This window comes from Pteropus vampyrus, unplaced genomic scaffold (assembly GCF_000151845.1).
Source record: "Pteropus vampyrus isolate Shadow unplaced genomic scaffold, Pvam_2.0 Scaffold27, whole genome shotgun sequence".
NCBI classification, from domain to species: Eukaryota; Metazoa; Chordata; class Mammalia; order Chiroptera; family Pteropodidae; genus Pteropus; species Pteropus vampyrus.
Window position 1 is genome coordinate 2,718,942 of NW_011888808.1, and position 14,332 is coordinate 2,733,273.

The window sequence follows — 14,332 nt, forward strand, 5'->3', positions numbered from 1 at the left end:
TAGGCATTTAACCACCTAATATTTATTTTCATTTGCAATAATGGTCTTCTGTTTAAAACTTTATGTATGCACCTGTGTTGCATCTTAATTTATGCCCAAGTGTGCTATTTGCAATCTCTCTTAGAGAACTCTGGCAATATTTCCATATGTATACGTGTATTTTATTTATTTTTATTTTGTTTTATTTTGAAGTCTCTAAATTTTTAATATATGAATTACATAATTTTTGTGTATATCTGCATTCTCTTGGCTGTTTACATGGAATAGCACAGGAAAAATCTCAATATTTTTACTTATCACAGCATATTACCTGGCAAGTACCCAAATTTCTCAGTGTTATATTTGAAGGTCAAGAATTAACTAATAAACTAAAAATAAATATACTCAAAAGTTAAATTTTTAAATTTCATTACTGGACTTTTATTGGAAAGAATACAAGTTTAAATGAAGACTATAACTTATTCTTGGAATGCCTTTATTTTTCTTCTGCCAAATTGTTTGGAACACTTTTAAGAATTTAATTGTACACTCTCTTTAATGTGTATTCTTGTTTGCAGCTTGTCATAATTTTTAGAGGTCATGATTTTGTCATGCTATTTCAATAACTTATTTATATGTAACAAATCTCTGTTATTTTTATAATTTGGTGAAATGAGGATATTAGAATTAAAATGAGGATATTAAAATTAGCTTCTTGGAAAAAACATATCTCATTTCTCTTGAATGAGCTGCATGTCTTTGTTCAAGTGTCTAAGTATTTTTATTATAAAATAATTGCTTTTATAATAGGCATTAATAAATTGAAATAAAATTTATTTTCATTGTTTTTAACATTTAAATGCAAAGGATTGTTTTTTATTTATTTATTTTTTTAATTTTTTTTTTAAAGCGTACAGCACTGGATCTTCCTAGGTGGTCTCCCATCCAAGTACTAACCAGGCGCAACCCTGTTTAGCTTCTGAGATCAGACAAGATCGGGTGTGTTCAGGGTGGCATGGCCATAGACATGACTGTTTTCTTGAATAGAAATGTTCAGTTAGTAGCCATTGATTAGATAACTGCAAACTGAAATATATAGTTTATTAAAACCAACAAAACAAAAATTGTAGAATTACAGAAAGCACAGAATTGGTTGAAGTTATCAAGAAGCGTGAAAGTTCAATAAACAAAACTAATATTTATACATTACATATTACTACACATATCCATGTTTATGAATATGTATATGTTATTTCTCCTTAATTCTTCTCTCTTATTTCTTTTATAATACAGTGCTAGAAGAAAAACATTCATAATAAAACATGATTGCAAGTAAAATGTAGGATTGTAATTACTTCATATGTTAATTTTGTTTTACATTAGAGTAACCTAAAGAATCTTCAAATGAAATAAATTATTCCCTGAATGTGTTAGAATATTTATATGAGAGTTTTCATGGAAGATACTCTAGGATATTCGGGTTTGGTAACCTGTGACTATTTGCGTATCAGTTAGCTATCATCTAAAAGTAATTTTGAGAGAAATTGTATAGGCTCTTGGAAACTATAGAATCATTATTATATTTAAGGATGTAAATTTATGCAGAAATTCTTACCTAGTAAAATCATTTTATAGAAAACATTATTTTTCCCTCAAATTAGATACCAATTTCATGGGGGCAAGGTCTGTATGTTTGTTAAAATAAGAAAAATTACATTTCAAAATGACCTTAACTGCAAGACAAATGTCAGGCTTCCTCCAGATTGAGTTTGCTCTTAAATAGATTAGGTCCCATACTTTCTTATTTCTTACATCTGAACTATATATAAGGAGAAAGGGAGGGTGTTGATAATAAGGTCTACTGGGAATCTGGATCCTCAAAGGTAATAATGAATTAGAATGTAGATACAAAAGATTTAAAACAGTTAAGTCTTTGGTACATGTATAATTTTTTTATATTGCTACACTAATGAATTACCACAAATGTGGCAGCTTAAGAAAAATATACATTTATTATAATTGTATAGATTAGAAGTTTGACATGGATCTCACTGGGCTAAAAATGAGGTATTGACAGGGTTGTGTTTCTCTCTGTTGACAATTAAGAAGAATTTATCTCCTTGAATTTTCTAGCTTTGGAGGCCACGGGCATTCCTCGGCATGGCACCTCCCTCCATTGAGGCCAACAAAGTTGCATCTCCCTGACATTCTTCCTTAGTCACATCTCCCTTTCTGACTACAGCCGGAAAAGGTTTTCTGCTTTTAAAGATGTATGTGTTTAGACTGGGTCTACATGAATAATCCAAGATAATCTCCCCATCTCAAGGGATGCAATCGCATCTGCAAAGTTCCTTTGGACACGTAAGATAACACATCCATAGCTTCTTGAGATATCCCCAAGACATCTTGGGGACCTTCCTGTGCTACCCCAATGTGCAAGGTCAGTAATATTAATTATAGATTCATAATGAGATTCTTCTCAATAATGGCTTTTTTAAGTATTATATTTTCTGGAAGAGTAAAGTCACAGGCATTATTTATAGTTAAGTGGGCATGAGTTTTAATCTGACAATCATACAGTATATACAGTTCTGGAAACAATTAAACAGGAATCCTAGCAGCAGCCCTGAAAGCGTACACATATTTTTCCATGAGCAATCTGAGTGAATTCCTAAGACTATATTTCAATGATTGAAAATAGAAAAACTTCTATATAAAATACATCAAAAATACTATTCCTGGGCATTAAATAGCTATCTATGGTAAATCTGATTCAAGTGGTGATAAACATGTACTAATATAATCAAACTTTAAAGTTTCGATTTAAATAGACAACAGGATTGTACAAGAGGTTTAGAAAGGGAGCAAAAAAATGAAACATAATTCCAAATTTGCCACTTTCTAAATTATGATTATGAGCAAGTCATTTAGCCATGTTAATTTAGAATGACTCATAGAATAAGTTTCTCAGGCTAGAATTGTTACTACTTAAACAATTAGAGAAGAAATGACATAAAAAAGTGACTAAGACCAGGTAGGTATTGCATTTTATGTCCTTTCTCAAATCTCTCTTTACCAATTTCTATTAACTCTTTATTTTTTAAGTTAATTTTTATTAAGATATAAGTGACATATAACATTATATTAGTTTCAGGTATATGATAAATGATTCTATATAAGTATACATTGTGAAAAGATTACCACAACATGTCTAGTAAACATCCATCATCGCCAAAGTTATATTTTTTTGGTGATAAAGTTTTTAAGATCTACTCTCTTAGCACTTTTCAAAGTTATGTCACAGTATTATTATTTTTTAATTAAATTTATTGGAGTAACTGGTTAACAAAATTATATAGGTTTCGAGTATATAATTCAATAATACTTATATGTATATTGCATTGTACATTTACCACCCAAAGTCAGATCTCCTTCCATCACCATATATTTGACCCCCTTTATCCTTTTCTACCTCCCTTTCCTATTTCCCTCTGGTAAATACCATTCTGTTGTCTGTGCCCATGAGTTTATGTTTGTCTTGTTCATCTGTTGCTTTCATTTTATATTCCTCATCAGTGAAATCATAAGGTTTTTAACTTTTTCTGTCCAACTTATTTCACCTAGCAGAATAATCTCAAGATACATCCGTGTTGTCACAAATGGCAATATTTCATCTTTTCTTACGGCTGAGTAATATTCTATTGTATATATGTTCCTTTTATTTTTTATTTATTATCAAGTACTTTCCTATACAACATATAATCTATCATTAACATTTACATGTGAAAAAAATATGTATATATATGTTAAGCTGACATTTGGTAATTAGAATCCAGTTAGTTCTATGAATAAAGTATTCAGTTTTTTGTAAGTCTTTAAACTTTTTCGTTTAGACTTCCTTCATATAATTACATATGGAGTAGGGGTGGGATCGGTTAAGCATATGGTATTAGACATGTGACTGCATTAATTGGCCCTTTTTTTTTCCATTTGAAAGCACAGAGAGATTAAAAGATTGATCATAATGCAAATATTAAAATTTATTTTTTCAGATTTATTATAAAAGACATACAATCGTGTAAAGTTTGGAGGAATCAAATTCCTCATAGTGTAATAAACCATCACAGTAAGCAGATGAAGAACCATGATCACCTTGTGGAAGAATTCAAATGCTAAGAGAATTAAAAGTCTATTGAAGTATCAATAGGCAAAGAGTCCCCTAAACTTGTTTGGCTTTATTATCACATATTTAACAGTAATTTAATGTACAGATCTACTCATCCCTGATTTTTTTTCTTTTCTGAATGGTCATTTAGGAGCCCTACTGTTATTATGATTTTATTTTAGTTTATTTTATCAATCTAAAAAGACAAAATCAGGATTCATTTTATTAAATGGAAACCTATCATTTTCTAATGTTGAACAAAGTTTTTGGAGAATTTTAAAAATTCTCCTATGAATCATTCACAATCTCTCTCTCTTTTCCAATCCAGTCGGAGTGATTTAGTTAATGCTCTGCTGACTTGTTATTTTTGAACTAATTTTCTACTGGGAACTTCTGTCAATAGAGTTCTTAAAAAGGATTTATATTAAGCCTTCCACAGATACTCTGATATTAAAAGCGTGTGTGAGTAAACAGGTGCATTCTGTGTGGTTAAAATCAAATGCTACTATAAACACATCCCAGCTGTGTAATCCAATTTGCTATTCTCTTTAGAGATGATATAAAGGTCAAAAGATGCTTGGTGATGTAGTTTGGCAATAGGATTATTTGTAGGTTATTTATTCTCCAGAATAGTGTAATATCTACAGATAGACTGCATTAGTATTTCTTTAAAACTGCTTTGATCAAAGAGTGACGACTGCTTTACATTTTCATTTCCTATTGCCTTATACTATGTAAATGCAGAATCAATCCATTGTTATCATACAGCCAATTATAGAATCAAACCTTAATTTGTTTTTATTTTCTCCTTTATAGTTATTATCTTGATGATTATAGCCAAGCTATGTTTTGTAATTTTAAAGAAATACTCTAATTTTAACATTACATGCACTTTCATTTATTCTCATATCTGTATTAATTAAATAAAAACAGTCACTAAGAGCTATTAATGATAACCAGGATGTATATGGTCATACTAGTGTGCTAGATGACATATAATTACAGAATTCTCATTTGAATTGATCAACGTTGTTCCAGCCACATACCAGTGGTTCTCAACTGTCAGAGTACACTGGCAATTTTTTTATTTTATTTTTTTACAAATAATGATACCCAGGTTCATACTGAGATTGTTCTTCCTCTCTCTTTCTCTTCTCTCTTGTTCTTTCTTTCTCTCTCTCTCCCTGCCCTGACTCAGTTTCTCAAACAACTCAGATATGCAGCCAAAGTTGAGAATGGATCAAAGTTAGAGCACCAGAGAGATAGAGTGAATTATCCGTGCCCATGAAATGTCAGCAGCTGATTGATTTAACTGGAAACTGGTTCCTGGCATTTTAACTGATTTTTCTCTAAAAGTGTAAGACTGGAGTTAACATATTGAGATAAGGAGAAAAGAGAGTTTAGTTAATCCAATTAACAGCAAAAGGAAAAAATGTTGCCCCATAAACTGTGATCTTCATGAAAGGAGGGCTGATGCCTATTTTAAAACATTTAGAAACATTTTGAATGACTGAATAAATGAATAAACAAATAAGCAAATATTTGTTTTCTCTCATCCCAGCTTCAATATATTGTGATGAATTAAAAAGAGAAAAACCTTGTTATGCTTTCCATTTTCAAAAATATGTTTAACAGTGACAATAATTAGAAATTCCAATTTCATATAACTATTCTTTCATGATGGATAAAAAATTTCATAATAATTGACAAAAACTCTATACTTAAAACTATTGCTATTGATATATTATTTATACCAAATGACATTTTCATAATAAAAATTACTGATTTTATAGTTCAGATGTACAATTGAAATTGATATACTTGAATCTATAAAATGTATATTTCTGTGAAATACTTTTTTTATCAGAAATTTTATAAGTAACAGTAGAAATGATATAAAATAGGTAATGACTTAAGGAAGGTATTTACTTATGGAAACTCTGAACTAAGAAAATTGAATTTTAATACTTTATTGTAAATTATTAATTGGATTATATGCATTTTATAAGCTTTCTAAACTTCAGTTATCTACTCACTAAAGTAGGGGAAATGTCACCCAGATGCATGTGGCATTCGGAGGATCAAAAATCATGAAATAAAACAACTAGGTTTGGGAGCACAGAAGCCTTTCAAAGACCAGTTAGAAACTTTTGTAATAGATTGAGGGATAACTTATGGAAACTTGAACTAATGGGGCAGATGGTGAGAAGAGATTACAAAGGCATTCTAGAAAGGGAGAAAAAAAATGAAGGATGGAGATACGTTTGCTTTAGTATTTGTGATTCGGTAGTGCCCTACTACCTGACTTGATCCCTGCATCTTGATAATTCCTTATTTTTGACAATTAACAATGTTATATGTCAATTATATCTCAATAAAAAGTAAAAGATTTTAGTAAAAAACTTGTGGAGAGAACTTTAGCATAAACGAGTTTAATATTTATTCATTTTCTTGGTAAAAATATGTCACCTGCTTCTATACCTTACTTTGATAAGGGAATTAAATGATTAGAACAATATTAAATCCTTGAAAAGAGAGACATGCGAGTACTGAAAGGGAAACTGAATTTAGAAATCTATGCCTGGTGGAAAAGCCACTACTTTAGCTAGATTCACATTTAGAAATATCTAGGTCTAGAGAAGTATGCAGGACGTGGGAAAGGACTGTAGTTAGTGTTTCAACATCTCCCACCACTATCACCACAAGCCAAGGATGAGGACAACACAACAGCAGCCATGAAGAATGCACAAAACTGACAATAGCCAGACATTTATGAGGCACATGTCTCTGGAAGGAGCAGGAATCTTTCTGGAAGTCTGCCACATACATGCCTCGGGGGCCCTGTGAATTTTTCTCGTTAAGAACAAAATCCTTGCTTGGCAAAATTGTGATCTGTTTCATATTATCAGAAGGTATACTTTTTAAGAAATATCATCTTATCAAAGTAGCATTAAAAAAAAAAAAACCCAAGAAATGCGTATATACCTTAAAAAGATTCATAACTAGTCTGTATGTCCAACAAAAGAGCATTTCCTGTGACTGTTTACTTCATAAAAACACAGAGAACTCTACAGGAAAATCCCTGTTTCAGTCAATTCAAGAACACCCCATAAAATACTTATTCTAACTGTAGATTAAAGGTGGAATTAGTAAAATTTAAAGATATGTCAAGAACGTAATACAATTTAGAAGTCTAAGATAATTACAGCTCTATGCAGACATTATTTTCCTTTGTATAGAAACAATTTCTGGGCCAAAAGTACTTCTATATCTAGTGCATCTATTATTCTTTTGATAGACAATTACAGGCATTCCAGGTGCTGAGTGCCATCACTACCTACCTGGCTGTCTATAAAGGGCCCTTGTCAGCAAGCTTAGGCCATCATGTGTTAACATGGAATTGGGTAGCTTCTTCAGTGATATCTATGGGGAGTTTGCATTGGCCTTCAGATTAGGATGTTCAATCTTTTAATGATTGAAGAAAAAAGTGATGGTTTATTTCTCATTCAAAACTGTCTTCGAAATTAAGATCTCCAAAATGAATTCTTGTTGACCTTCTCATTGGGAGTATAGGTGTCTTGAGTCTAACTCGCCAGATCCCACAAAACTTCTTTGTTCTCATACTCCTTTCCTTCCCCTAATTTCTAACTAGAGGAAAGCGAGAAAACATGAGAGCCTTATTTAGAGTACTGGTTGTTAACTGTAATCTGGGATCCCATCCTGAGTAATTTTTTTTTTTTTTTCCATCAGTGATCCAAAAAGTAGAACAATAAATTCTCTGGTCCTTTACTCTGATTTTACTTTATAAACCAAATGTGACTTTTTAACCAATTATTAGGCAAGGTATGACATCACATAATGTCTAGATCCTTTAAGAGCGTTGAGTCACCCATCTTTTCATCTGGAATTATACTTTGTTGATGCAGTGTTTTTTCTTTTTCTATCTCCTTTATTATGGTGCTTCTTCCCACTCCTGTAACCAGACAACAGGACATTTATTGCTAGCTTAGGAACATCATAGGAGTTAAGGGTTAAATTGTGTCCTCAAAAAACATATGTTGAAATCCTAACACCCTGTACCTAGAATGTGGCATCAATTGTGCATAGAGTGTTAGAAAGGTAATCCAGTATGATGAGCTCATTAGGGTAGGCTCTAATGCTACATGACTGGTGTCCTTCATAAAGGGAGAAATTGGAGTCTGGCATACACATAGCGAGAATGCCATGTGCAGATGGAGGCAGAGACTATGGCAGCGCTTCTTCGAGCCAATGAAGACCAAAGACTGCCAGAAAACTACCAGAAACAAGGAGAGAGCATGGAGTAGATTCTTCCTCACTGACCTCAGAAGGGACAAATTCTGCTAATACCTTGATCTCATGATTCTAGTATCCAGAACTGTGAAACAATAAATTTCTGTTCCTTAAGCCGTTCACTTTGTGGAGCTGTGTTTTCGGAATCCTAGCAAACAAATGAATTAGGTAACACATTTTTTTTAATCCTTTAGCCAAAAATGGAGATATATAGAGATCAGGTATATGTAATTGAAGTCATCATAAATGTAAATAAGGCAACACACTCACTTTTTGTTATTTTCTTTAGGATACAATCTTCCTGAAAATATTATTAGAGTTCTATGAATTTTCAGTTTGTAAAATTATGTTATTTTAAATTTAATTCTATATAGATAGATATTCTTTTCTTTTCTTTAACCACCCATTCAAAGTGAAGGCTTTTTAATGTCCATAAAAATCACTGAGGACACTAGATAAAGTTGTCCATCGTGACAAATGTTTGACAAGATTTTGATCAACAAACAAACAAAAATCTACAGATATCATCTCTAATGGTCTGACACATTTCTCACTTAAATCTCTCTCAATAATTAATCACCTTGAATAAGTTCCATTCTTAATGTTTTAGGCTGTGTTAATAAATTTGGAATTAATATTTCTACATTCTTGAATAAAAGTGTATTAATGCTTTTACATCTTCCTTGCCTCTCTAAGGACCAAACTTTTCATGACTCACTCTCAGGACAATGGGACAGCATTCTTTATAAAAACACAAATGATATCACAGCTGGATCAGATTTGAACATGATAATATCCAAAACGATATTCATGAATCACTGATACATTCTGTCAATCCCAGAATGAAGATTATACGCCTTCTTTCTGCAGAGACATTTTTATTCCTTCCCGCAGTCCATCTAGATATGCATCTCCCAAGTGAACTTTACTCAGATCTTCAGCTTTCAGCAATAACAGAGCATTTGGCTCACATTTTCTTTGGGTAGAGCTTCCAAGCAGGACGGTGTGCCCTCTATACTTTGCTGAGGATGTGCTGGTGCACTAAGAATCAGCTCAAATGGCAGGGCATCAGTACTTCTATGCTACAGTACACTCGATAATGGTGTTGACACTTTGTTCTATTAGATTTATATCCCAGCTTTGCTCTGTGGCATCTACTTTCGGACTGGCAAAAACAGATGAGATTCGTCTGTTTTCTGACCACAAATAAAATGGTACTTCAGATACACATATTCCTTTTACTTATTCATGAGAATTCAGATCAACAAAACCTAATGTATGAATGGGCTATCAAATCTTGCTCATCCCTTTTATTTTTTGTGCTTGGGAGCTTTCAGACAATGCTGAAAGAAATAGTGATATTAGGTAAGTTAATTTTGTACTTTAACTTAATGAAAACACTTTTATTACTTCACTTCTAAGGAGGTGTAGGTTGTAGTGGATACCATTTGTCAAGTTAAAAATATTTTCGTCTATTCCTTGCAATCTAGGAATTTTTACACCAAAATCTGCATGAGACTTTATCACGAGATTTCTACATCAATTGAATTGACTTTTTTTTTTTCTGTTTTATTGGTTGAAGTGGTAAAGTACATTATTTACTGGGCTATCTAGAAAAATCTTAAAAATTTAAGGGTTCTATCAATTTTGAGAACGGAGGAAAGCTTTGTATAATGTTGCATTTTTTTAATGAAATATTCTCTAAAGTACTTCAAGAAATGCAAGCAAAATACTTGAACTGATTTTAATTATTTTTCATTTTCTAGAATGTTTTCCTTTGAAGATATCTCAAGTCTAAAAATGTTTCATGCTTACATAGAAAAATAAGTTCATTATTATATATATGTAATGCATAAATACACATATGTACATATATATACATGTGTACATATGTGTGTATGTGTATATACAAATACACACATGCACATATATTCATGTATATGTAAATGTTTTTATATACATCATAGATCCATATGTGTGTGTACCATATGTATATCCATATATATTTGCATGTATACAATATATATAGTATTTGTCATCTGGGGATCACCTTCTGGCAGATACTTTTGAAAAAAAATATTGTATATTATGTAGAGCATAGGTTTAGAATCTGACAGCTCCTAAGATTGACTTTATTAATTACTAGTTATATAATCTTAGGCAAATCATTTAATTTTCTAAACCTCTTTGCCATATCTATAATTGAGAAGACATATTTATGGCACATTTTTGTTGTGATGTTCAAACATAATGTGTATATATATATATAAACATATATGTATAGTGACAAGTATGGAACCTTCTATACAGCAAATGTTCAAAAATGTTATTATTTTCTTTTAAAATAATGTATATATTTAACATAAAGGCATTCAGATTTTAAAGTATATGAGTCAATAATGGAATTAATTTTTCTCTTAGAGAATAATTATTTTATGTATCTGCATATGTCATTATATATAGGGTAACAGGGTACCATGTAGAAATGGAATAGTATTTATATTAGAATTATTATTCCTATCCATGAGAGGCTTGCAATTCAAAATATGTTAAACATTTTGTATTTATACGCTAGGGCTTCTATAATAAATACCACAGACTAGGTGGCTTAAACAATAAAAATGTATTGTCTTATAGTTCTGGAAGCCAGAAATCAGAGATCAAGGTGTAGCAGGTCTGGGTTCTTCTGAGGCCTCTGTCTTTGGCTTGTCCAGGGCCACCAACTCACTGTGTCCTTGCATAGCTCTCTCTCTTCGTGTACACGTTTGGTGTCTGTGTCCTAATCTCTTATTATTAGACATATTAGATTTGGTCCACTTTAACAATCCCATTTTAATGTAATTACCTCTTTAAAGACCCTTTCTCCACTATGGTCACATTCAAAAGTAAGGGGTTAGGGCTTCAACAGGTGGACTTGGGGACAGGGAAACACAGATTGGCCCGTAAAATGCTGTTTTTTTTCCAGGGGAGAAAGCATCAATTCGACTTGGAGTCTGCATTTCTTTTATGGAAAATCAGAAGAATAGCACTGCATTCAAGTATAAACCAATTTATTTGTTCCTGTATGTGACTGTTGTTGGGCACCATGTGCATGTTCAGATAAAAATAAAAGCTACTATAGCCACCATTTATTTGAACATAAACACATGTGCTTACATTTACTTTTAAGAAGATTACTTACAAAGAGAATAGTTTTATTGCTTTAATATAGAGATAGACTAAACTGCCAGTGACCAGTGTATGGTGTTAATTTAGGATTGTTTCAAACTATGTTCAATTCTATAATATTGATATGGAAGTCCAATAATCCCCAGCAGACAGGAGAGTGTGACACAGGTGAATGAATATATGTGCTCTCACCAACATTTAGAGTATAAACAAGCTTTACATTTGAGAGAAGAGGATACTTTTCCCCCTTTAATTTTTTAACAGTTTATTGAGGTGTAATTGAGCTAAAATAGAAATTGGACACAATGTAAACCTGTAAAACCACTGCCATAATCAAGGCAATACTCAAGACCCCATTTTAGACATAAGGACACACAGAAACTGGAGCTAAAGGGTGGATAAGGTATTTCATACAAATGGTAACAGGAAAGCAGCGTTAGCTATGTTTATATCAGACAAAATAGACTGTAATTAAAAAAAAACAAAAACAAAACAAAACAAAAGTGTCACTGAAGACAAAGAAGGTCCTTAAGTAATGATAAAAGGATCTCTCTCATTACTGAAGCTTTGGGGATCAGGAAATCCATGGACCGAGGCCTCAGAGTTAAGATAAACCCAACAATGTTGATGGATATCAAGCAGCCCCTGCACATATGAAAACTTCCAGGGATTCATATATATGTCTTGGACCTTTGGGCCCAGGGAGAAATCACTTTTGTTACCAGAGGAATTCACTTTCTGTATTATATTTTGCTTATTTCTTAAGACCCCACAAATGTTTTGTTAAAAATTGTAGCCAAGTATAAGCTAAATTCTGATCAGTGACAGAAGTCATTTGTGTCCAATTTTTGTGAAAAAGTTGCTACAGGTAAAGCAGCAAAGTTTGTGAAAATATGTGTATTGACCCCCAAAGTGTTAAAGCAGCAATGAAATATAACTTTCTGGTGGAGGAAACAAGCAAACACCTGGATATGTGATGATGGTGCAAATACCATGCAGAAATTCTGAGAAATGCCTTGCAGAGGAGAATTTAGTTTAAAAAAATTGCTAATTGATTATTAGGCTCAAGATTCTTTTTGATATATGGATACTAAAGTATATATATTTGCAGACATACTAATACCCCCCAAATAGTATTTCTTTTTAGATGTACTTTTAATGTTTTCCCAATGAAGAGGAAGAAAAAAAAAAAGATTTTAGCATGTGATTTTCTATATAAAATCTACTGACTAAGCACATTTACACATGTACGTCTATCAGAAATCTCTATGTCTCTATCTGCGTCTATCTTCATCTCTCTGACACTATCAATTCACAACTTATTTTATAAACACATCTAATGTTTCTCATCCTATCCTAAGTAAACACACATTAAGTACACAACCCAGCTTCCAGTCTATCTCCATGGCCAGATCTTTCTCCCATCTTAAAAAAATAAAGAAATAAATAAAAAGAAAGAAAGCCATCAATTGCAGCAAATCTTATAACAATCTAAAATATGTCTCAGAAATAGAACTAGTTTGTGCTCTACTAAAAAGTATTTGTTAAACGTGCAAAAGTAAATGTCATTAGGTCACATTCAAACAAAGAACATATATATTGATTCAATTATAATTATCATAACTTGTTTACAGCTCAAATATCTGGAATTGATTCCTGAAGGTATTCCTATTTGTGACCAACTACCCATTCAGTTTAGATCGTCAACTGAATTGAAAAAGTGTATATAAAGTATATAAAAAAAAGTGCATATAAAGTGTATAAAAAAGTGTATAAAAATTTTCTTAAATCTGGCAAGACTATAAATTTCACTGTTTTCCTAAAAATACATGCTAGGATATTTCTGGTTTGATGGGACATGTAGCCAATTAAAAGTTTCTGGAATATTGGAAGGCTCGATGCAGTACTACGGTATCACCGTCAATAGAGAAATGAAGCCTGTGACATTTCCTTCATTATTGCAAATATTTTTCATTCTATTATTCTAGTAAACTATTAAATAAGTGTTTCAGGCTGTGCTACTATGGTAGAATTGATTTTCTCAATGTTTTGCTGTCTCATGGACATGACCTCAGTGTAAGTATGACCTTGAAATGCCTTTTCATTTCTATTTAGTAAACAGAGACCAAAGACCTCAGACACATACAGAAATCCAGCACCCTATACTTCTAATGTGTTAGAAGCTCTATTAGGAAGTAATAAGGTTTTAGCCACATTCCCTGAAGCACTTTGGGGTACTGCTGCTTCATGAGATTTTCTCTAAAGTAACCTTTCAAAGTGAGCCACAAAAGCTCTTATTCTAGATCATACTGGCATCTGACCTTTGTAAACTTACACGCAAGAAAAAAATAGGAAAAAGGAAGATGCTAAGGGAGACACAGTTATCTCTTCTAAAATGCAGCTATACCCACAGGCTATAGAAACATCATGACCTATAAAGTTCAGAGCTGTGTTGATACTTCCTAACAATTACCCACAGCTATTATGATTTTCTCTCATCACTAAAAATGTCATTGCTGAGATAACTGCCCCAGTTTGAGAAGGTAGAAGATTTAACAAGTAACTAATACGTAAAAGACAGGGGAAACAGGGAGAGAGGTTGATTTGATTACTGCCATTTCAAACTGCTAATAGGCCAGATGATAAGATGTCTCATTATTCTGGAAACTATAGCATTATTCAGGTATTCTTTACATATTTTATTCTCAT

General features: G+C 32.1%; 1 pseudogene; it reads right to left on the reverse strand.

The window, feature by feature from the left end:
• Nucleotides 1-887: 887 nt before the first annotated feature.
• Nucleotides 888-1,006, reverse strand: LOC111737538 (annotated as a pseudogene).
• Between the last annotated feature and the right edge of the window lie 13,326 nt (nt 1,007-14,332).